This window comes from Sinocyclocheilus anshuiensis, unplaced genomic scaffold (genome assembly GCF_001515605.1).
Source record: "Sinocyclocheilus anshuiensis isolate Anshui unplaced genomic scaffold, SAMN03320099.WGS_v1.1 scaffold2422, whole genome shotgun sequence".
Classification (NCBI taxonomy): domain Eukaryota; kingdom Metazoa; phylum Chordata; class Actinopteri; order Cypriniformes; family Cyprinidae; genus Sinocyclocheilus; species Sinocyclocheilus anshuiensis.
Window position 1 is genome coordinate 324037 of NW_015557345.1, and position 22499 is coordinate 346535.

The 22499-nt window shown below is 37.8% G+C and overlaps 1 long non-coding RNA gene across 3 annotated transcripts in view; it reads right to left on the reverse strand.

The window, feature by feature from the left end:
- Window positions 1–864: 864 nt before the first annotated feature.
- LOC107679122 (uncharacterized) overlaps window positions 865–22499 on the reverse strand; it is a 44202-nt gene continuing 22567 nt past the window's right edge. For all 3 annotated transcript variants that reach the window (XR_001633005.1, XR_001633006.1, XR_001633004.1), the window contains exons 3-4: window positions 1672–1844; window positions 865–1596 (exon numbers count right to left, since the gene is read on the reverse strand). This is a non-coding gene — a long non-coding RNA (uncharacterized LOC107679122). The remainder of the gene's footprint in view (window positions 1597–1671; window positions 1845–22499) is intronic.

Sequence of the window (22499 nt, forward strand, 5' to 3'; positions counted from 1 at the left end):
TTTCCTGTTTCTTCTTTTTTAATGTTTCTTAATCGTCATGGCAACACTGTTTAAGATATTAAAAACTCTTTCATAATTTAGCATCTTCAGTGTCTTGGCATGATTGTATCTAGGTTTGGTGCCAGTCACATAAATCCCCTAGGAGAAGTGTTTCAAAATCCATAGCATGTCATTTTTAAACATTCCAAAAAGGCCAACTTCCTGTTGGGCAGAGCTAATAAAAGCCAATGGGAAACATGCGGTTCATGTGGAACATGTTAAGGACAATATTTCCACACAAACCTGTAAATATTAACAACATTTTATGAGTTTATGTATTCCAAAGGGCCAAAATATGTATTTTCTTACTGGGGGCGCTGTGAAGCCAATGAGGCAGGTCCCTCTGGAATTGCAGTATCAAATCAAAAGATGTCATAAGACAAATTTCTATGTTAACTTTCATGAGCTTTTAGCCATGGTATGCCCCTCACAACAGTGTGGGAAAATTTTTAAATCGTACATTCCATCTTACATGGCTGAGTTCCTGTTGGGTGGAGTCAGTTAAGCAGAGGAGGCAGATGTAAACAGTAGTGCAAACTGACAGACAGAAGAACTGACAGAAGACAGGCCATGAGGCAATAGTCCAAATTGCCAGAACATCAAAAGGAAACTAGAGCAAAGACATGAACAAAAGAAATTACCAGACAAGAACTATAGTGAACACTGGAAACATTTCACTGGACAAGATGATCGGACAAGACGACACCCCGTCTTAAGTGTGCCCCTTGGTGCACCCAGTTTGAGTGACCCAGCTTTGAAGGAACTCATCAAAAAGAGAGCAATATATATCAGTCGCCCAAGACACCACAGCCACCACCATCCCTGCAGGGACAATGGTGTACAGGATGATATGAGACTGGCCGGGGGGAAAAATGAACCCACTGGGCCTACCTAGAATTGAGATGTTTGGCGAAACAGATGTACTCAAGGTTCTTGTGGTTGGTCCAAACAATAATAATAGATGTTCAAGGGACAAGATGGCGCCATTGTTCATGGCTGGCTGTCTGCTATCTGTTTTGTTTGTCCTATGTTTAAGCTCCTTTCTGACTCATACTGTACGTGCACTGTTAGTGTACGACCGTCAAATGCTCCTTAATATAAGGAGCTCAGTTGAAGTTTTATCAAGCACTGCTTTGAGGGGATCTAATTTTAATTGTCCACCTCCACCTTTTATAACGTCTATTCCTGCCTGCTTGTGCCGGTCGCTATGGGATTTCCCTGGGAGGAAATGCCGCCGACAGAGAGGAAAGCGGGGAGGAATTGCATTCAAGCTAAAGCTATGTTTAGCAAGTTTACTGGCGCACTATCCTTGCCTGGATTACTCTAGTTTTGGGTTGGACAGTGGCCGTACTATTTCGCCGCGATCCCTGGGGTTTAATTCATCAGTGTGTTCAGCAAGAAATCCCGAATGTTTCACATGGCTCTTGTCAGTACCGGTTGTCTTTTCGTTCACGACGAGGAGGAGTCAATCATGGAAATCTTCGTCCATTGAGTCGTGCGATACAGCCGGTTGGTGAGTCAACACGGGACAAGATGGCCCTGGTAAACGCTCGATCTCTGGTGAACAAGACATTTATTTTGCTTGATTTTCTCACTTCAAATGATTTGGATTTTTTTATTTGTGACTGAGACCTGGTTGACTGCGGGTGATTTGAGTCCTTTCTCTGATCTTGTGCCTTCAAATTGTACTTTTATAAACTGTCCAAGAACTACTGGAAAGGGTGGCGGTGCTGGAGAACACAGTGGAGCCGGAGGAGCAGGAAAACATGGTGGAGCCGGTGAAGCTGGAGACCACCAGGGCAGAACTGAAACATAGAACACAGAGAGATTATTGGCGGCCTCAATGGCTGTGACAGAGAGCTCAGAGAGTTCAAAGAAGGAAAAAAAAGAGCAGAACAGACAAAGAGTTCAGGGACAGGTTCTGTGATCGTGTCAAAGCAGAAAGAGAATTCAAGAGCAAGTGCTGCCGCCTCAGGAGAAGCTGGGGATTCGGGAGGAGCCGAAGAAGTGTGTGCAGCCCAAACACACAAGATGGTGGTAGCATCAAAGTAAGCGACCTTAGACTACTGGCTTGAGACTAGGCCTGTCGCGATAATTAAATAACTGTCTAATCGCAATTATTTGATCTAACCGTGGTTGTTTCAGACAACCACGATTATTGTGCTTTTTATACGGCACAAGGGGGAGTCATACACCAAAAGAAACAGAAGAGCACCAGTTTGGTTTTCATGCACTGTATAGCCTATATCATCTGAAGCCATTCCATATCTTAATGTGAGGGGCAGAATTATATTTACATCATTAAATTTATTCTAAATCTTCCTTCTGCTGCAGCTGTCAGTTATTCTCTGCTCAGCATTCAAACAGCACGTCACATTCAGTTATGACAGTCAGCACGGTAAAACTCTCTCCTAAGATGATATATTCCCATTATAATACTTGGTGTATTTGATGATGTGTAGATAAAGGTCTGGGGATTCGCATAAAATGACATCTTGCTGGAGTTCATTGCTCTCTCATTTCTCTTCTCTTTGTTTGTACCGTGTGGAGTGCAGCGCGCTGTGACTTATGTTGCATCCAGCACATCATTCTGCACCCTAGATGTGCATAAGTACTGCGACTCCATGTTGCTTCAAGTGCACCATTCTGCACCCTGGATATGCATAAGAGCTTTGTGCCGCTCTGCTTCCGTTTTGCACACAGAAAGATTTTTAGAAGCTTTTATTTTTCTCATGATTTCGATCTTATTTTCATGTATGTATTTTGTAAGAATACAAATAGTTAACAGTATAAACGTTTAAATTGTATAATGTGCACCAAAGATTTTTGTCAAGATAGTTTTTGCTGCTAAATTATACAGTCAGCTAGTTTAATTTCATAGCTTATATATTTTTATTCAAATGTAGTTTTTCTCTGTAATGAGGAAGTGAGTATTTAGTGGATTGTGTTTAACAAAGGGTTTAAAAAAGAGTGACCATTAGTTCTGCAAACACAGTATTGATATTCTGTAGTGGTGTAGAAAAAAAAAACAGCGCTGGTGTTGGATTGGTATTGGCCGATTCTTAGAATTTGGAATACCCTACGTAATCTTACACTGCAAAATAATAACTCAAAAAAGATTAAAAGATAACATCATAATTACTGAACCCTTAAATTAAGCAGTTATATAATGAAAGCCATAAAAAACAGACAATTAATCGTGATAATCGGCTTAATCATCATAAACACCAAAGCCCTGAAACAGACAATTAATCTCAATAACCGTGACTATTTTTAGACACTTAATCGTCAGCCAAATTTCATAATCGTGACAGCCCTACTTGAGACCCCCAGGCGAGGAAGAGCAGAGAACACCAGACTTTGATGTGCTGAGACCACTGGACTCAGGACCACAAGACTTGGATGCGCTGAGAGCACTGGATTTGAGACTACCAGACTTGGAAGCATTGAGACCCGTGGTGGGCCAAGTTCCACGGCCACCAGAGCTTGACGCACACAATCCCCAACAATACATCGACAATACACCAACAATACATCCAACAATAGACAAGGCCTGACAAAGAACATGGGAAAACACTGGGGTTTAAATACACAAGATAACAAGGGGCTAACATGGGACAGGTAAAGGTGATTAATCGTCATGGAACCATACATGGGTAACTATTGGAAATAACAAGGAACATGTAACAAACATGAACTCCACTGGACAAGACGATATGGCAAACACCCAACGCAAACACAGGATATAAATATGCAAGGACAAGCTACAGGTGAGGTGTCTGATAGCTGATGAGTGCTGCTAGTCAACACCGTCCAGCAGCTCTGACCACACCTATGTCACATTAGGGAGACAGACATAAACCTGCAAACATCCAGACAACTCACACTTTGATTGCAGTAAGCACATTTTACTTAATGGAAGACTAAAGAGCTGTTAATGATAATGCAAACTAATGTTAAAGTGAAAAAAATTAAAAATAATGTGAGACAAATAAGCTACATGACTTTATAATCTAAGTCATAGGTCTTCAACCCTGCTCCTGGGGAACCACTGTTCTGCAAAGTTTCTTTCCAACCTGTATCAGCACACCTGGCCTGTGACTTTCCAAGTTATCCTGAAGACCTTGATTAGTTGGTTCAGGTGTGTTTGATTAGGGTTGGAGATGAACTCTGTAGGAAGTGGGTCCCCAGTAGCAGGGTTGAAGACTTAGATTATAAGTATTTAAGGGAGAAATTGTATATATCTCTCCTACCATCTACACAAAAAAAAACACAAAAAAAAAAACATTAGGTGAAGGTCTTTCTGATAAGCATAGGTTTTGTGAAGGTATTGATTTTAAATAGCATTTTTTACACTCATGTTTTGTTGCCATGTTAAAGAGAAGCAGTGATTCAAGTGCTCTTTTACATAAACAAAAAAAAACAGAGCAATAAATCAAATGAAGAATAGGCTAGAGACATCTTAAGGCTAATTTACACCGCACTGACAGATGCCAACAAACGGCAATAGACAGTTTTGTCGGGTTTTGTCTGATCAGTGTGTTACCCCTGTCTGTTGGCATTGGTCTGCACTTGTTTTTGCCAACTGAACATGTTGAATCAGCGTTTGTCGGTCTTGGAATGTCTGAGAAGTGACAACCTGTACTCTATCAGCTGTCAGTGTTGGTCTGCGTCTGTCGGTGCAGTATGAATTGGCCTTTAAATACAAAGGGATTTAGTCATTAATAGATAATGTAGGCAAATCATTTTTTAAGTACGCAAAATACGTTCAGAATAGATATTTAACATGAATGTCCCATTTTAACCGATTATTAAAAATAATTTTTATGTGTATGAGTTCATACAAGTTTATGAATGGTTATAGTTCTTTAGAAATTAAAATGTTCTTCTTGTTATATGTTCTTCTGATCCATGATTTGGTTCTAGATATCATCTTTCTAAATCAAGGCCATAATTTTTTGATTGAGCCAGAAAGCATAACACAAAACACCGTAGCAGCTGTATAGCAACATGCTAAATCAACACTTTGATAACCACATAGTGGGGCTGGGTGGTATGATGGTATATATCGTTACTGTGAAATAAAGTGTCTATCGTTAGAGATTTTGCTATATCGTGTATTCCACGTTATGCAAATATATATGCGTAACACACTGCTTAAACGTTATACACCTTTTGAGTGATAAGGAAACATGCATGAATGAGAAAATAAAGAATGGTACGCACTTGGTAGAGTTATTAAGTGCAATAAGCAGTGAAAAAGAACTCAATGTGGTGCTTGCGCTGACTGACACACAGTCGAAGTGCACGCACTGAAAGCCCCTCTCTCGACAGCATGTGATCACGAAAACAGTGTGCTTGAATGGTCAAATACGCAAACAGTTATGTCATAATGCCTGTCGTGTTGAGCATTCAAGTAAGCACAGTCGGTTATATGTTAAATTAATGTAAAACAGTTGGGTGAAAACCAGATGTGTTTCAGTATATTGGATCCGTGCAGTTGGTCTTAAAGGGACAGCAGCCTTATTTACCTGCTGCTGTCTGTCACTATTAATGTTAAAGGCGTCATATGATGTTGCTAAAAAGAACATTATTTTGTGTATTTGGTGTAATGAAATGTGTTTATGCGGTTTAAGGTTCAAAAAACACATTATTTTCCACATACTTTACATTATTGTTTCTCCTCTATGCCCCGCCTTTCTGAAACGTGTCGATTTTTAGAAAGCTCATCGTTCTGAAAAGCGAGGTGTGCTGTGATTGGCCAGCTATCCAGTGCATTGTGATTGGCCTGTGACTGGGTGGTCGCTGATTGTTCTGATCAGGCCCTAACCTTCCCCACTGTTACCCTAACAGTTACCCTAAGTATAGCCAAAACGAATATAGATGTTTACGTTAAGAAGCACCACTAATTAATGAATTAACATTAATTAATATGAAGTGTCTATGTAAACTAAGTGCAAATAGCCTTGTTGGCAAAAGCTATTTAAACTAACTCCACACATCATTGCCTGGTTGAGCCAAACCCAATTACAAAAGAAACCAGTCTGCTTGTAGAATGGCATGGAGAGTAAGAATTGTGCATATACTGTATCTTTCGACGATACTGAACAGAGTTCGAATCAGACTTTTCCCAATAAATATCTGCCACTATTTATTTGTATAAATGACATCCAAGTAACACTATTTGCACTTAGTGCAAAGAAAATCCTACAAAAAAAACACTACTGTATATTGCTATTTGCATGTGCAAATTGCGTCTAAATAATAAATAAATTACATACATAAACAGTGACACACTGTCATGGCTTTTTCTTAAGTTTCAATGTAAATATCATTCTATCCAAAGTGGTGCATCTTCCATGACTAGTGCATAATAACAGTGATGTGGACAGTAGATTAATAGCAAACTTCCTTTACACTCTGGCTGAAGGTCAGGAAACATCAAGTTCTTACAGGAAGAGATAACGTTAAAACCACACCGAGATATAGAACCTCAGCAGCTATGAGGGCCATTATTTTTGCTTCATAACTCTAAAAGTATTTTGCTCAAAAAGACCAGGCCTCACAGATAATTAAAAAAAAAAAATCACAGTGCAGATCCAATTTGAGATTATTCTACATGAAGAATATCATTGCGAAGATGAAAAAGAAATTATCTATGTATGTTTCTGTGTGTAAGCATGTGGTTCTGCAAATCTTTTTTTACACACACAATGTGCACAGTATTCATATGCGTGTATTTGCAAACTTGGAAATGATGGAACAGGCTGGTTGTTGAAGCTGATGAGAATCTAATGTGCAGTGATTTAAGGTAAGGTCACACACTGCTCTTTTCACTGACTTATAAATATATATATATATATATATACCCAAAATGCAAGCTCAAGTGTTAAATTTTGTATTTTATATTATTTGTTATATGTAGAATTTATGTTTTACAAAAAGAGGCCACAGAGCATGACATCATATCATTGCAGTGAAATATTGCATGCTTAAAATCTAGTGTGACAGTAACATAAAGGTGTCGCCTGTGTTCTGTTGGTCAGCATGGTGAATACACGATTAAACTTGAACATGAGTTAAATTTGTGTGTGGATTTTTTTCTCCCTCACACAACATTTCCAAACAATCAGATTGCTGTTGAAATGACTGAATTTCATCCACAAAGGTTCACAGAGCAATGGTAAATGTGACCGCACCTTAAGGCTTTGTTCACACACAGAACCTAATTTTGATATGCTCTTTAAATCTGATCTTCAGGACTGACTGTCTAGCACTGCCATTTTGATTTATGTCCAAAACTGCTCACTTATTTCCTATTCATTATATAGCAATTGCCTGCACCTGTAGATCACTAGATGGGGAAAGCGTAAGCAAAAATGAGTGAATTGGACGCAACTAAGATACTAAGTACATTAACACACATGCTACACAACTTCAGTTTTGTCCATTGTTGCATTCTGAAATGTGTCAGACCATAATTCAAAAACACAACACAAATATGTGCACCTTTGTAAGTAGTACTACCACAAGTGGTGCTAGAGGGTCTCCTTACAGCCACAACTAGTCTCATGCAATGCATAAATTTAGAGGGATTTTTGCAGATTAAAGGTAGTTGGTCTATCAACATGTTTATAGCTAGCTACCTGAACAATGAAACATCCAGGTTAACCCCACAGACATTTAGTTGCAATGAAATCAAAATTAGCGACAGATCCTTTCTTCCATATTGTGATGTACATATGAATTGTTCACAATAAGATAGTTGCAATCAAAGTTACATAATCCTATGTATACTATTACTATAGTTGCTATACTATTATAGCAACTATAAAATGCATTTAGTGACTTTTTCTAAATCTCTAAAGCAAATATACTCTGATTATTATACAGCCCATTTTGTTGATTTTTTCTCAGATGGTGTCAGACACTGACAAAGCTTTAGCTTGCTCTCCTGTTGTGCTTATGGCTCAGTGCCACCCGCTAGTGGCACCTCCTCTATAATGCTGAGAAAAGCCTTGCCAAAGTAAGAGAAATGAGATTCCTTTTTTCCATTTATACAATGTTGATAGCGGGTAAAAAGAGAAAACATTCTCTAAAGATAGAAGATACACACAGAGGCCAATAAGGGAGCGCCGGGCCAGGATACGGTGACGCTGTAACTATTTCATCTTCCATGGTAACTTAAACAGCAGACAAAAGGTTTCACACTCCAGGGCCCTCTGCCAGCATACCAAGATTGACTGGGATTGTAATAATTCATAGACTTTGGGGCTTCACTCTCCAGAAGTGAGCGAATGCATTAAGCTCTGATGAAATGGCCACTTGGCTGTTGAGCATCAGCCTCCATGTGTGCCGCATGTGGTCAGTTCAGCCAGGCAGTGGCCTGAGGTTGAATAGAAGTTCTGGGTGATGTGAATGTCACTCGGCCAGCTTGGTACTCATGAATGCATGAGCTCACATGAGGTTGTGTGATTGGGGCATGACAATGGAAAAACATGCAATAATGGGCCAAAGAAGCTCCTGTCCTTGACTTCAGGTGCATGTGTCATCGAGAACATATGGCACATGCACCAGTAGAAACAACTACCACCATAATACCAGCAACTAAGAAAGTAGATCGCACCATGTTTTAAATTCTTGCTATTCTCAATGGTGAAAAAAAAAAGTAATAATAGGACTCATTTTCTTTAAGCACAGTATGTAACCTGGACTGGGCACAAAAAACCATGAAGACTATTTATACATGAACAGTAAAGGATATAGGAAGAACAGAAACAAAGAGACAAAACTTTTCAAAATATAGGGCATATGTACACAGTCATTTTGAATTAACTGAAATTACAATATACTAATGAAAAGTTTGGACAACTGCCTATATATGAATTTCTTTACAAAATGATATTATTATTATTATTGCCTATATGTGAATTTCTTTACAAAACGAGATTATTATTATTATTATTGATGGATTGGCGGTTTGAGAAAGTACATGCTTTATTTCCCTTTATCTGAAAGGGACTTTCATCTTACACACATCCATTGACCCTCCCTGTCCTTCAAGTTGCAAAAAGAGATTGAGTGTGCATAGTTACACAAAAACACTACGGCAAATGTGCATAATGAGGTAAAATGAGAAAACCTTTAACATTAAATTGTAAACCCAGGGACCATTGAAGACATAGCATCTGCCTGCCCGCAAACCTTCCCACAGTCCCCCACCTTATCATCATTAGCCACTGGATACAGATACAAAATAAGTAGCCCTTACAGTGGGCCATTAAAGTGTCATTTGGGCAACTGTGCATGAAGAGCCCCAGATAACACGCAGTGCTGATGCAGATCCAAGTTTTTGAATCATAGCCTCATATACAGCGCTTTAATGAAACCCTTGACTGCTTTAGTGTGCAGTTTGATTTAAGAACGAGTCATTCAGCAAGACAAATACTTTCAGAATGGAGGGAGGCGACGCGTCAACAAAACCATATATACAAACATGTTACAGTTTTTGTTACATTCTTTGCATCTGACAAAAAAACACATATGAGCCATGCATTTAAAGGTGATGTAATTTTTGTACTTTACATAATTTAATTATAATGATATAATTAACTCATCTTACTGTAATCAGCAAGGGCTTAAATGCAGCCCATTTGTATTTTGTAATCTTGAAAAATGTAAAGCACAGCAACACAGTCTCAACCAATGGCATGAGTTTGGGACGGGGCTATTTGTTTGGTTGAGCAAAGACAGATAAGGGAAGGTTTGGAAAAATAGTCATTATTTTTAATCCATTCCATTTAGTACCACTAGAAATTATACAATGCAACTGCAAGAGGTGACACATAAACAGTGCATTTTAATGGCTATTGTTTTGACTCTTTATGGCATGAAATCATATTGTCAGTAAAAGCCTGATGCTTAAGTGCAAGTGTCGATTTCTACAGCCTATTTCACATGTAGGCCAGTGGTCGGACCACCACTTCTGATCGTTCTTTATCATGTTATAGCCAGAAAAATATGACATTCCTCCCCCAAAGCATGTGAACGAGAGATATAGATTATGAATAGTGTCGTCTGGCTTAATAAACAGCTTTGGCTGACACAATCTGCAGCATGGTGTGACCCGCTCTACATCTGTAAGAGCCACACATTTGGCGCGGGGTTGTCCACATGCCAATGTATTAAATACATCAGAGCGCAGAGATAGCATCACTTATAGTGCTCATTCCTTACGTGCTGCCTGTCGGCATGGTTACATCTCCCCAAATAGCCTCCTACGGGTGAGTTTTTTTTAAAGACACTAAATCAGTCCTCAAAAGAATTGTGTGTACATATATATATATACATATATATATATATATATATATAAATACTGTATATATATATATGTTAGCCCCTTTTATCAGAACATGGAAGGGGAAGACGGTGTAAAAAAGGCAATTTGATAAATAAAGTATTTGCAAGTTCCTTTTTTGACAAGGGCAAAATGACGGGAAGAATTTAAGCATCCCGAAAGGCCAAGTAAAATTGAATGCCAAAAAACTCTAAGCTTGTATATATATATATACACATATATATATATATATAAATACTGTATATATATATGTTAGCCCCTTTTATCAGAACATGGAAGGGGAAGACGGTGTAAAAAAGGCAATTTGATAAATAAAGTATTTGCAAGTTCCTTTTTTGACAAGGGCAAAATGACGGGAAGAATTTAAGCATCCCGAAAGGCCAAGTAAAATTGAATGCCAAAAAACTCTAAGCTTGTGTGTCTAAAAAGAAATTCAATTAAATGGGATTTTAGCGTTCTGAATGCATGAGAGTCTTTGCACAGCTGATAAGGGCTTCAGTGAGCTAAGACCACCTTTATGCCAGCAAACGATCTGTTCCCTCTAAACGTGTAATCCTTACTCGCAGCACAATATGGATAGCTGAAATATCAATGCGCTGGGGAACCAATTTAAACATATTGAATCAAGTGAGGGGGATAGTTGAGGATGGACTTCCTGTGGCTTAGAGAGCAGCCACACAAGCTTTAACGTCTCTCACTGAATAGAGCCCTGATAATGGTCCATGTCCCACTAGTGGCAAACAGTCTGTGTTATTCCCCTCAATAGAGGATTTTGTATTGCCTTTCATCTTTGGAGCCAAGTACCAGTTAAGGAAAATTCAAAATTTCCAGCGAATGTGTCTAAGAATCAAATGCTATCACTGTTAATAAAAGCTTTCAGGGATAAACACAGAATTTGAGTGGTTTTAAAATGGTAAAGAACTAACAATGCAATGATTTACAATGGTATGCATATTTTAAAAACAGTGCACTGGACACAAGTGAGTGTTAGAGTTTAATGATCTTTTTTGAGAGACAAACACACATGAATGCAACCACAGTGTTGTAATTACCAGTGGGAAACTGAACATGTTTACGGGTGTCATTTAAAGAATCCAACTAAATGGCGGAACCAAATGGAACTGTGCATAATTATTATTGTTTTAATTGTACATTTGACTGTATAGTTTAGATTGCATGCATTGTTTACAGTGTATTTTTAGCAGAAAAGCTTTCCAGAAAATACTACTCATTTAGCTGAGGAGGTGACAGGTTTGCATTATATTGACAAAATGACAACAATAAAGCATTACTAAACTTTGTCCAATAAAAGTCACTTGAGCACACATTACCTAGCTTGTAAGGACTTCTGAAACTTCTGAAATTGTAAGAAGGAACTCCCCAGGATGTGAAGGTAGTATATGTCACTTTTACTACAAAGCAGGGTTGCTATAGTTAACTAAAACTAAAAGCATTAAAAATGCATTACTTGACATAAAATACATTTGAACTGAAATAAAATAAAATATATATATATAAAAAATAAAACTTTATTTTGGCTAGTTTCCAAGGCAACATTTCTTATATTCATTTACTAAAACCTGATGCACTAAAATAACTAAACTTTTTTAATAAAAAAAAACTATAAAGACATTTAAAATAAAAACACAAAAAAGACAAAAACACTCAACAAAATGACAAACTTTAACTAAAATTAAAATGCAAATTATTAATAAAAACTAATTAAACTAATATAACACTGCCTCAAAGGATATTGTGTCATTTTTACACAACCAACATCATTAAATGAAATAGCAAACATACAGATTTTCAAACTGGTTTTCAGACAACTCAAAAATGTTCAACTGTCCAAGTATTTTAACACTGAAAAAAACATATTTCAGTTGTAATAAAGCAATATTTTGCATTATTTACTGATCTATGGGCAGCATAACATGCTGCCACTTACCACCGAAAATAACTGAGATGTGTCTTAGTGAGTTGCTGCCTAATGTCACTAATGTCAATGTCAAAGGAGTTGCCATATTGTAAAATTATTCACAACCATCTGGTAATTTTCTTTATGTATGCTTGTTTGAAGTTCCTTGAGAGCCTAAAACCAAACACCAGACAGGAAAGCTTCTGGAATATAACTCAAGACAGACATCAGACTGTAACACTATGTCCAACTGTACTGTACCTTACCGGCATGTAAGAAACTGCACCACGGCATCCATGTGTATGGCCTTACAGAGTTCGGGCAGATAGCAGATAGACCTAAAATTTTATAAATATGAATAAATAGATACGGAAATAATTCCAGTTAATTCCAAATCAGACACTTTTCTACGATATAAAACAGAGTAAAGTTGTTTTCAATTATCAAAAATATAATTCAAATAAAAATAATCTGTTTAAATAAACGCTTAAGTTAGACTCATGGAGATCAGCAACATTTGAATGACACAGTAAGACAACCGAATCACAAATCCCTAAGACAATAAAAAAAAGATCTAAAAGCCACTGTAATTGCTTCAGTAACAGTTTATGGACAGTGACCACTTTTTAACAGTGTATTAAAACTTCAATTTAGACAACCTGTATGACATCACGAATCCTGACCATTGGAAATACTCATGTTGGTGAGATGTCATACAAAAAAATAGTAGAAAGGCAGGTAGAAATATGTTAACAATTTCAAAAAGATAGACATTTTCTAAAAATAGATTTGAACATTTATGTAAGGAGTGCTTTCTTTTAAGGCTCCAATCAAGAAGTACTTTGTACACCTCTAAATTACCCATTGCACACGAGTAATTGAATGCCTAAGATTACGGTTAATTAATAAATTACAGGGAACGCACAATGAGCAGTCATTAATGTTGCCAAGAGGGTTGATTTGATACATAAATGTTTTAACGGCTTATGCGGCTTACGCGTTACGTGATCACATTATGCCATCTCAAATTATTAATTAAAGAAAGCCAATTAAATTATTTGCTCCATTATGTATTTTAGGGATTCAGAGAGCATTGTGGAGTGTTTCTCCTCCACCTTTTTAGCAAGCAGGATTTAAGTGCCTATTTGAAATCAATTTCTCTAATAATGATCCTAATGAGCTCATCAATTAAGTCTGCCATAATGGGATGTTAGCTCTGCTTGTGGTTATCACTTTAAGTCTGCCACTAATTTCCATGCTTCATCTATCAAAGATGATTGGCTAATACAGTGTCGGCCTGTTAGGGGTGATATGGAGATCAGAGGAGGACGCCGAGTTGAAACCTTCACTGGTCTACGAGTGAATAACAATGACATTGATGATATCCTCTGAGACCCGTGTGTCTGTGCATGTTTGGAGTATATGCTCTATTCTTCTTTTTAGGGTCGTGGATGCAAGAAGGGGGCTGCGTTCGGCCGCGGGGTCTCGTAGATTGGGCCATCCTGCACATCCCATTTGAAGCGTAAATGTAAATGAGCCTCATAATGGATTTCAACATCTCAGCCTTATTTACATAAGCAAGCTTTTCAATGGTCGCTCCACATCACGGATCCCATTATTTGGCTCCTTTCAGGACCGTTTATGAGCTTTGCCCTCTCCTCTGACCCTCCCATTTCAAACATTCCCCAAAGCACAAGTCTGTGATGACAGTGACAAGCGCACACCCTTCATGTTGACGTAATGTATGCTTTGCTTAACCGCCGAGTGTTTTCTCAAAGCTCAGTGTATAGAGCAGTTGTTTAACCCCTGGATTTAATAGGCACTCCAGCAGGGGCATTCAGCTCAAAGAAACACAAGACACTCAGTTGCTGGGTCTAAGAGGTGGTGGTCTAATATGGTGGAATGTCACCAAACCTGTGAAGAACATGTCCAGGTCATATTTCACCCCAACGTCAGAAGAAAAATATTATTTTGCATAAAGAAAATGAAGGCTAACTTTATAATATAAACTACAGATACAAGCAAATCAAGAGGAAAATGCAGTGTGATATTCTTTGCATCTTTTACTTTAAAAAGTAAATCTTCCAAAAAAAAAAAAAAATTTTTCTTATTTCCATAATGACCAATGTAATCTTCCAAGAGCAGTGTAAATGAGCAACTACTGCAGCCATGTCAAGTGCAAAATGGGTTAAGACAGGTTTTTGGGGGATGTTGAATAATGGCGCAAATACCAGTAAATTGACTACTGCAAACCTTAGTAAATCACATTGCATAATTTATTTAAATACTCTCCTCCCATAAATTTTGCAATATGCAATCAGATCAGCTGCAAAAATAAATGTGTCCAAGCATTTTCATTGCTAATTTTTACCTGAGTGTCTTTAGTAAATCCTGAACGTTTTTTAACACCAAAAGAATGTTTGGTACAAGCTGTTAGTAAATCTGGTCCTTAGAGTCTATGTGTTATAAAAAATACAAAAAAAAATACAAAAAAATGTTACAATTTCCTTGGATGGAAAACATTACAATTACAATGATTACAATTACAGAATATTCATGTAGTCATAAAACACTGACTGCTTGATTAGATTAGTTGTTAACATATTTACACTTCTATTTTCAGTATCTAAGTTAGTTTATAATAAGTGAACCATACAGACAGACAAAATGTATAAATATGCATATGTACATGATTTATACTGCAAAACAGACCGTGACACAACCAAATGATTAATTGAAGCATGGCTTTGTTTGATTAATTGATTTATGACAAATTTTACACAACTCATTTATTATTTCATGATAAGATAAGAAGATAAGTCAAAAACCAAGTGAGTATAGGTTATAAAATGCTAAATTATATTAAAGGTTCACTATGCAGAATTTTTCATATAAATAAATTATAGACTTATAAAAAATAATCCCTCTCAATCAATATGTTATGAGCCACTATAATTGTGTGGTGGTGTTTGTGTCTACCGAGACACTGCCCTGTGCATATATTTTCTTATTAGGATCATAATGAATCCTTGATTCTGGTTTCATACATTTGATGAAAAAAAAAATTTAAATAAATAATAATGATATTAATATTGTAATGTGATTTTAACCATTTTTAGCAGATACAATTTTTTATGTCTGTGTAACTAAGTTCAAATTCAGGGAAGAAGGAGGCGGGATCTGGCAAACATTTAACAAACTTTAATAACATGTCTATATGTTGTGTGCACAAAGTTAAAACTTCTCAAAACTACATACAGAGAATAAGTTATTTTTAGGAAACATGCTTAGTTTCATGAATTTCTTATGCTCAGAGGGTTGACAGAAAATGTTAATGTTAGAGGGTTAACATTTCCAGTTACTAATGTAACCTCAGTTCCCTGAGATGAGGGAATGAGACGTTGCATCAGAGCTGGTGCTATGGGGAAACACCTTTCTCATAGAAATACTGAAGCTTGATTGGAATAACCTCAAGCACACAAAATAGGGGCAGGAATGAAGCCTACAGTATATAAGGCATTCCTCTGAATTTTTCGACTGAATAGAGCAAGGCTCAAGAAAAACACTGAGCATAAGTAACACGGCATGAAACACACCTTGTTCCCTCATCTCAGGGAACCGAGGTTACATTAGGAGCCGGAGACATTCCCTTTTGATTCGGTCTCTCAACGTTGCTTCAGAATACTATGACGCCATAGGGAATGTGCCAAATCACACTGTTTTACGGTTTCTGTCTTAAAGGCAGAAACTTCTCAGCTCAAACTCAGCGGTGGAGTAATTACTGATTAGGAGCACCCCTTCACAAGGTGGGCTCACATCAAAATAAAGCCCAGTTCCACTCCCTAAGAAGGGGATATGCCGGATGCTTGAGAGGCAGAAGCCTGAGATAGCATACTCTGAATTCAGCATGCCGAGCTCCACTCATTTTAGAGGGGAGAGAGCCATGTTTACATATTCCGTCAACATACACACTCATTTGTAGGGACTGTGAAGTGGTACACTGTACCCATGAAGCAAACTCAGAAAGACTGTGATGAGGACTATCTGAATACAGAAGCAGGCATTTTCCAGATACTAAGATGATTAGTCCTCCCGCGATCTGATTCAGCTCAAACAGTCAGAGTGAGTGTTCTGATAATGCATCTCAAAATGTCAGAGCTTTAGAGCTGGCAAAGCAGATAGTATTACACAATTGAAACGGGGCAACTTTTGCTTTTCATATGGAACTTGCCACTTTAAGGCAAAAGGGTGAGAGAAAGAAATGTGATACAGAAGCTCCTTCTGTATTCTGTGTTCCAGCTTTGTCACTCTATGCAAGAGGCTGAAGCTGTGCAAGACCACAGTCGCACAGAGCACTATGCATAGGAAGAGTTCTGAAAACAGTGGTATAGCCAGTGTATTAACATAGTAGGGCTATGAACGGTAGCATCACCAGTGTACACAGTGGCTAGAGTAAGCAACACTACAAACCTATAAGAATAACAGCAGCATATAACAATAACTTCTAAGGCTAGTGTTAATACTCAAAAAAATCCATATACTAGGAAAACTCTTTTTTGAGGATTTTTTAGTGCACTCAGCACAGTGTGAGCAGGGTTTGCACATAAGTGGGGCTGTACATAATGAAATGCAAAACCTGTGCAGCTAACAATTGGAGGCTTGTGTAGCAGCTTAGCCTGTTGGTCCAAGGCTATTCGTCATAATCAGCGGCACTTTTCTCATTAGTAAAAATCCATTATTCGTCGACTTTATCAGCCACCCAGGGTTATCGGCGCGGCAGCAGCAATCCTTGCATGCAGTGCAGGGGATGAAAGGTGTCCCTGTGTGCCTTAATAAGGCTAGTGTTTCAGAAGTCCTCTGTCAGGTGTCACTTTATGCTAGAGTTAGCTGCATTGAGTCAATTCTCACCCACTGCTGCAACAGGCTACAAATTGAGGAGAAAATGGCCACAGTAGGCCACTATCAAGCACAAAGCAATTCAACAGTCCCACTGTTTTGTGTATTCAGTATTTAGAGGCCCAAAGATGGAGTTTATTGTTAGGCTGTCAAGAAGACAAGTGAGGTCCCACCACGACACCACTGGGACGACGCCACTTAAACATTTTAGAATTTGAGCTGACAGTGTCAGTTAAATGATTGGAAATCAGACTAGAATTTCAGCCAACTCTCAGGCAGCAAATTTATTCATCATAATAATTTTAAAAAAATACCACCAATTGATGCATCAGAGTTTTCAGTTGTTCAGTAATATCCGTCACACTGATTTCATAATTTTTTTCATAATTAATATTATTATTATTATTTGATTTTTCAATGATTATTGTTTATTGGTTTATGTTTATGGTCTTTAACAAGGGGTAGCCATCATAAAGCATTTAATATACATGAATATGGTAAAATGCTTAATTTTATACCAATATGTATTGGAGGTCCCTCACTGAGAAAAAAAAGGTAATCTAAAAGATGACATTTTTTTGTTTTATAATTTCAAGTCAAAAATATTATTATTGCTGAATCAACCTAAATACATTAATTTGCTGATTTATATGAGTTAAATCAGGTAGTAATATCTCTTTTAAGTAACAATCAAAGGTTACCACTTTTTGCGGTGCTGATCCATCCTCATAATTATGTTTTGGCTCCTGTTAGTATAAAGCCCTTGAAAGCATGCAGAGATGTACTTCTAAATGGATGGTCGTGAATGTGGCACATTGCTCAGTAGGTACATCTAACCAGTGATCTGTGATTTCACACCTTTATTATAACACAAGCACTCATGCACCAGCATGCTCAGAGGTCATTACGGTGTGGCTGAGCAGTTTGTAGGCATGTAATTAATACTGTAGCGTTAACATTTCAGCAGCGCTGGCCATGGTGGTGAGTGAGTTAATCACTAGGGGAGCCAGTGCTATGAAATGACTCTCCGCTTTTTACGAATGGCTCCCCATCTCTCCTCTTAATCTGTATTTTACGAGTGAGAAACTTTGCATTATGCAAATCGGTGGATGGGAACAGGTGACATTTCAACGGAGAACACGAGCAACAGCCCAGTCTGGTCTGGGACGCTGATTTAGACATTAGTATCTGTCATCGCTGAGTGCCCAAACCTTGATCTGCATAGCAGAAAAAATCTTGTTTAATCTATCAGATTTAAGGTGGAAACGGTATGAATGTGTTTAAGGTGTGGACAAGACAGCTATTTATATGACTGTGTATGAAAATAAATAGACAGCTGTATGGACTTCAAAAAACAAGATAGTTGTGTGCTGTTTGCTTTCTTTTAAAATCTTTTATGTAAATCACCTCCAAATAGCCAATTACCTTTAGTTTATGTCACAGAATAATATATGCAAAATATTATTGCTAATACACATTAAAAGCCCATCAATTCCTAATTTGATTTGATTTAGACTATGGGACTGAATATCTGAACCCTAAAATCACACAACTTAGATTGTGTGTGTTTGTTTAATCAAATATTTAGATTCATCTGATTGTGCTTTCAGCTACCAATAAGCTTTGGATAACACATTTTTTCATGTGCAAATCCATTGTGTAGAAATTCCACAGATTTTCTCCTAAAATTCTATTTCAAAAACAAATAAAAAATACAATAAAAACTATATAATTAAGCAAATAGATATAATCAAAACAAACAAACAAACAATTTTAAATCTAACCAAATACAAATTTGAATAATTTAAAACAAAACCAAGAAAAATCAGTCCTAAAACAAGGTGCTCCACTTTCTGTTATAATCCCATGTTTTCAAGTACCAAGTAAACAGTATGTGTTGTGAATCTGTCGGCAGAGATCCTTTATCCCCACTCCCACCCTCTTCACATTGCATGAAACATGTAGAGGCTCTGTTCCACCTTAAATGAGAACATCAGCACAAGCTTGGCTGCCCCTGGCTAATGTTTGCATCCAATAAAGAACAAATCAGCACCCCAACTTGGCTCATCTTATCATGCAGTCATAACTGATGATCAAAGAAGTCATAAAGATCCCATTTAATCTTTCGCCTATCTATCACACTGATGTCTTCATCGTCTTTGTGCAGCGGTAATATCAGCCCATTACCAAAGCAAAATAGATCTGGCGTTAATACAAGGCGAATGAAGTGCTCACTTTGACGTGACAGTGTGATCAGTGAGAGCGGTAATCTGCGGGAATAAAAAAAAAGATCTCAATTATTCGCTGAGTGTAATGTGGGAGAGCAGCTTCACGCATGCACATCTGCTTTCATATATTGTGACACGCGCTGATAAAACATTCTTGCCAATTTATACTCTCTTTGCTTGACTAATCTCTAACAGCTCCTAGCACCTCTAATCACTCCATCAGCCGCCAAGAGTCCACAAGAGAAAAAGAGAGCTTTCCAAATAGAGAGCTATTCAATTGCTACCCAAATGAGAGGGATATTGGAAGGCTATCCTCAATTCAAATTACATTTGTAAATGAGGCAAGCTCTTTTAATACGGAGGCATTAGGGATTTTTATCTTGCAGCCTGCAAATATAAAGGGACATTACAAGCTGAGCGTGTTGGCTGTATTCAAAATCTCAGGTAAATTACAGCGGATCCAGTCGAGAGGAGCCGTTTGCTGTGGACCACTGGAGAATGCACCAGTGGAGACCATTATTGCAATAACTTATCTGCGCTGCGCCGTCAAAATGCATAAAATAACTGATATAAAAAACAACCAAAACACACGCTTTTCAGAAATTGCACGCTGAGAGGGGAACCTCAGCTGATGAGAACAGAGGGGCAGTGGCTCTAGCCACCAGGCCGCCACCTTGTGCACCTTGTGACTTATGTTTTAAATTTTGTCATAATCCTAAATCTTTCTGCTTATATCCATGATTAAAAAAAATTATAAATTAAAAAATATTGTGTGGTCTCAGTTGCTTGGACTATGTCATGCAGGGGAAAACCACAACAAAAGACAAAATCAAATATCACCAGAAGACTTAAGGAATTCAAGCGCTATAATATTCTGAGCACTAATTAACACCAGCACATGGGACTCAGTTGTATTTCATAATTACTCCTGTAGGCTTGGGAACAGCCCCTCAAGCAACTATCATTACCCCAATTATCATAAATTTCCCTGTGCACCAATTAACAATATGGGAGGGCAGCGCTGCATGTATTTTAAGTGTTATAATTAAGCCAGGCTCTTTGTTAATTAGCCTGTTCTGACTCTTTGCTTTTTATGCTACTCGTCTACTCATTACCAGAGTCATTTAATTCAATTAGCACCTTAATTAGATGAACAGCCATGTTCTGATGTTGCAAGTCTTGTTGGAGAAGCATGGCATGATTAGCAAAGACAAACATGGCATGCAAATTGTGGATGCCACTGCTGGAGGTTGAATGGAGCTATGGAGACGAGCCAGATCACCCAAGCTCACAGCAAGAAACCATAATGAACACAAACATACACAAAAGAGGCCACTTTCTGACATACAAATGGCTTACTGACAAACATCATGGACAAAATGGTTAAAATTTATATGAAAGGAAATGGGAAAGTGTTTCAGACACCGTAACTGGTCAACACTTCTTTTAAATTGCACCATGTTTAATTACTTTGTTGCAGTTAACTTAAAGGAATAGTTCACCCAAAAATTGAAATTCTGTCATTAATTACTAATCTTCATTTACGTTGTTATTGCAACCCGGGATCATTGGAAAAACTTGTATGCGGCAACTTTTGTGCACAATGAAATTGCATTGTTTTTTGCACGTTTCGTGACACTTTCAAAGTGAAATGTCAGTGAGTAGCACAAAAGCATGTTCAGTTTTATCTGAAACAGATGAACGTGAATCTGACAACATTTTATTACATTGGTTGTTGTATGTATCACGGCAGTTCAGAAACTAAATGTCCACTGAGTGGCGCTAAAAGGTTAATGCTCAATCGCAGTGGTTCACATCTACAGTCCTGGGGACTCGCTGCTCTGCACATTTTGTCTTTATTATCAGTTCATGCTCCCTCCTAATGAGCCGATGATCTGAATCAGGTGAAAGACATTCAAAATGTGCAGAGCAGTGGGTCCCCGGACTGGAGTTAAGAACCACTGCTCTCTCGCGTTTGAAAATAACACACCACCTACAGTAGACCCGACCCTAAACCTAACCCATAGTGTTAACAAAAGCTAATATCAGATCTGGGAAAAAAAAATATCTGAGACAACCATATCATTTTAGCTTGCTTCTGTAAGTGTTTGAGGTCTTTAGTCTTGGCTCATGTTTCACGGTACTAGTACCCAAGCACTCCGCATCGAAAGTGAATCTGGCAACATTTTATTACTAGAACTTCTTGAAAAGCCGAACCTATGGAGCTGGTTATGTGACGCAAACATTGAAATGTATTAGTTTGCGAACCATGCACTATAGTAAAAAATATTTTGCCATCATAACATAGTATTAATCTTTCATCTATAAGGCTTTATTAATTAACAATCTGCCCCTATAATAATTTGAAAAGGTATAAAAGATGTTGGTGTTTTACTGCCTTTTAGTGTTTATTTTAGCTGGAAACTGCAGTAAATTGTATGTATAGGTAAATTTTTGGAGTTTGTCAAAAATGTAAGTTGAAGCATGTTCTTACAATGAACTTATGTTGTGTTATTCACTATACACACCTCTCAGCAAAACTTGTTTCTGATTGGTGAGTTACGGCATTCTGAGGTGTTTTAACAACCATCATCAATTGCAACTCTGAATAACATACCGCTCACCCAGGTATCACAGACTCGCTCTCTCTTGATTCATACAAACACAGCTGCTGCAATCTTGTGTCTCTGTTACAGTTATCGATTGTACTGAAAATGAAGTCAGATCACTTCAGTATTAAAGGGGTCATATGATGCGATTTCAAGTTTTCCTTTCTCTTTGGAGTGTTACAAGCTGTTCTTGCATAGATAATATCCCTAAAGTTGCAAAGACTAAAGCCTCAAACTCAAAGAGATATTTCTTTATAAAAGTTAAGACTCGTCCACGCCCTCCTAAAACGCCTCGTTTAAACACGCCCCCACATGTCTATGTCACGATGTGGGAAATAATGGGTTTTAATGTTTTTGTCTCGTAGCTCCGGGACACGGCATCACATTATGGTAAGGGGCGTAACATTTCCGTCACACGCTTGAGGTATTCGGCCAATCACAATGCACTGGAT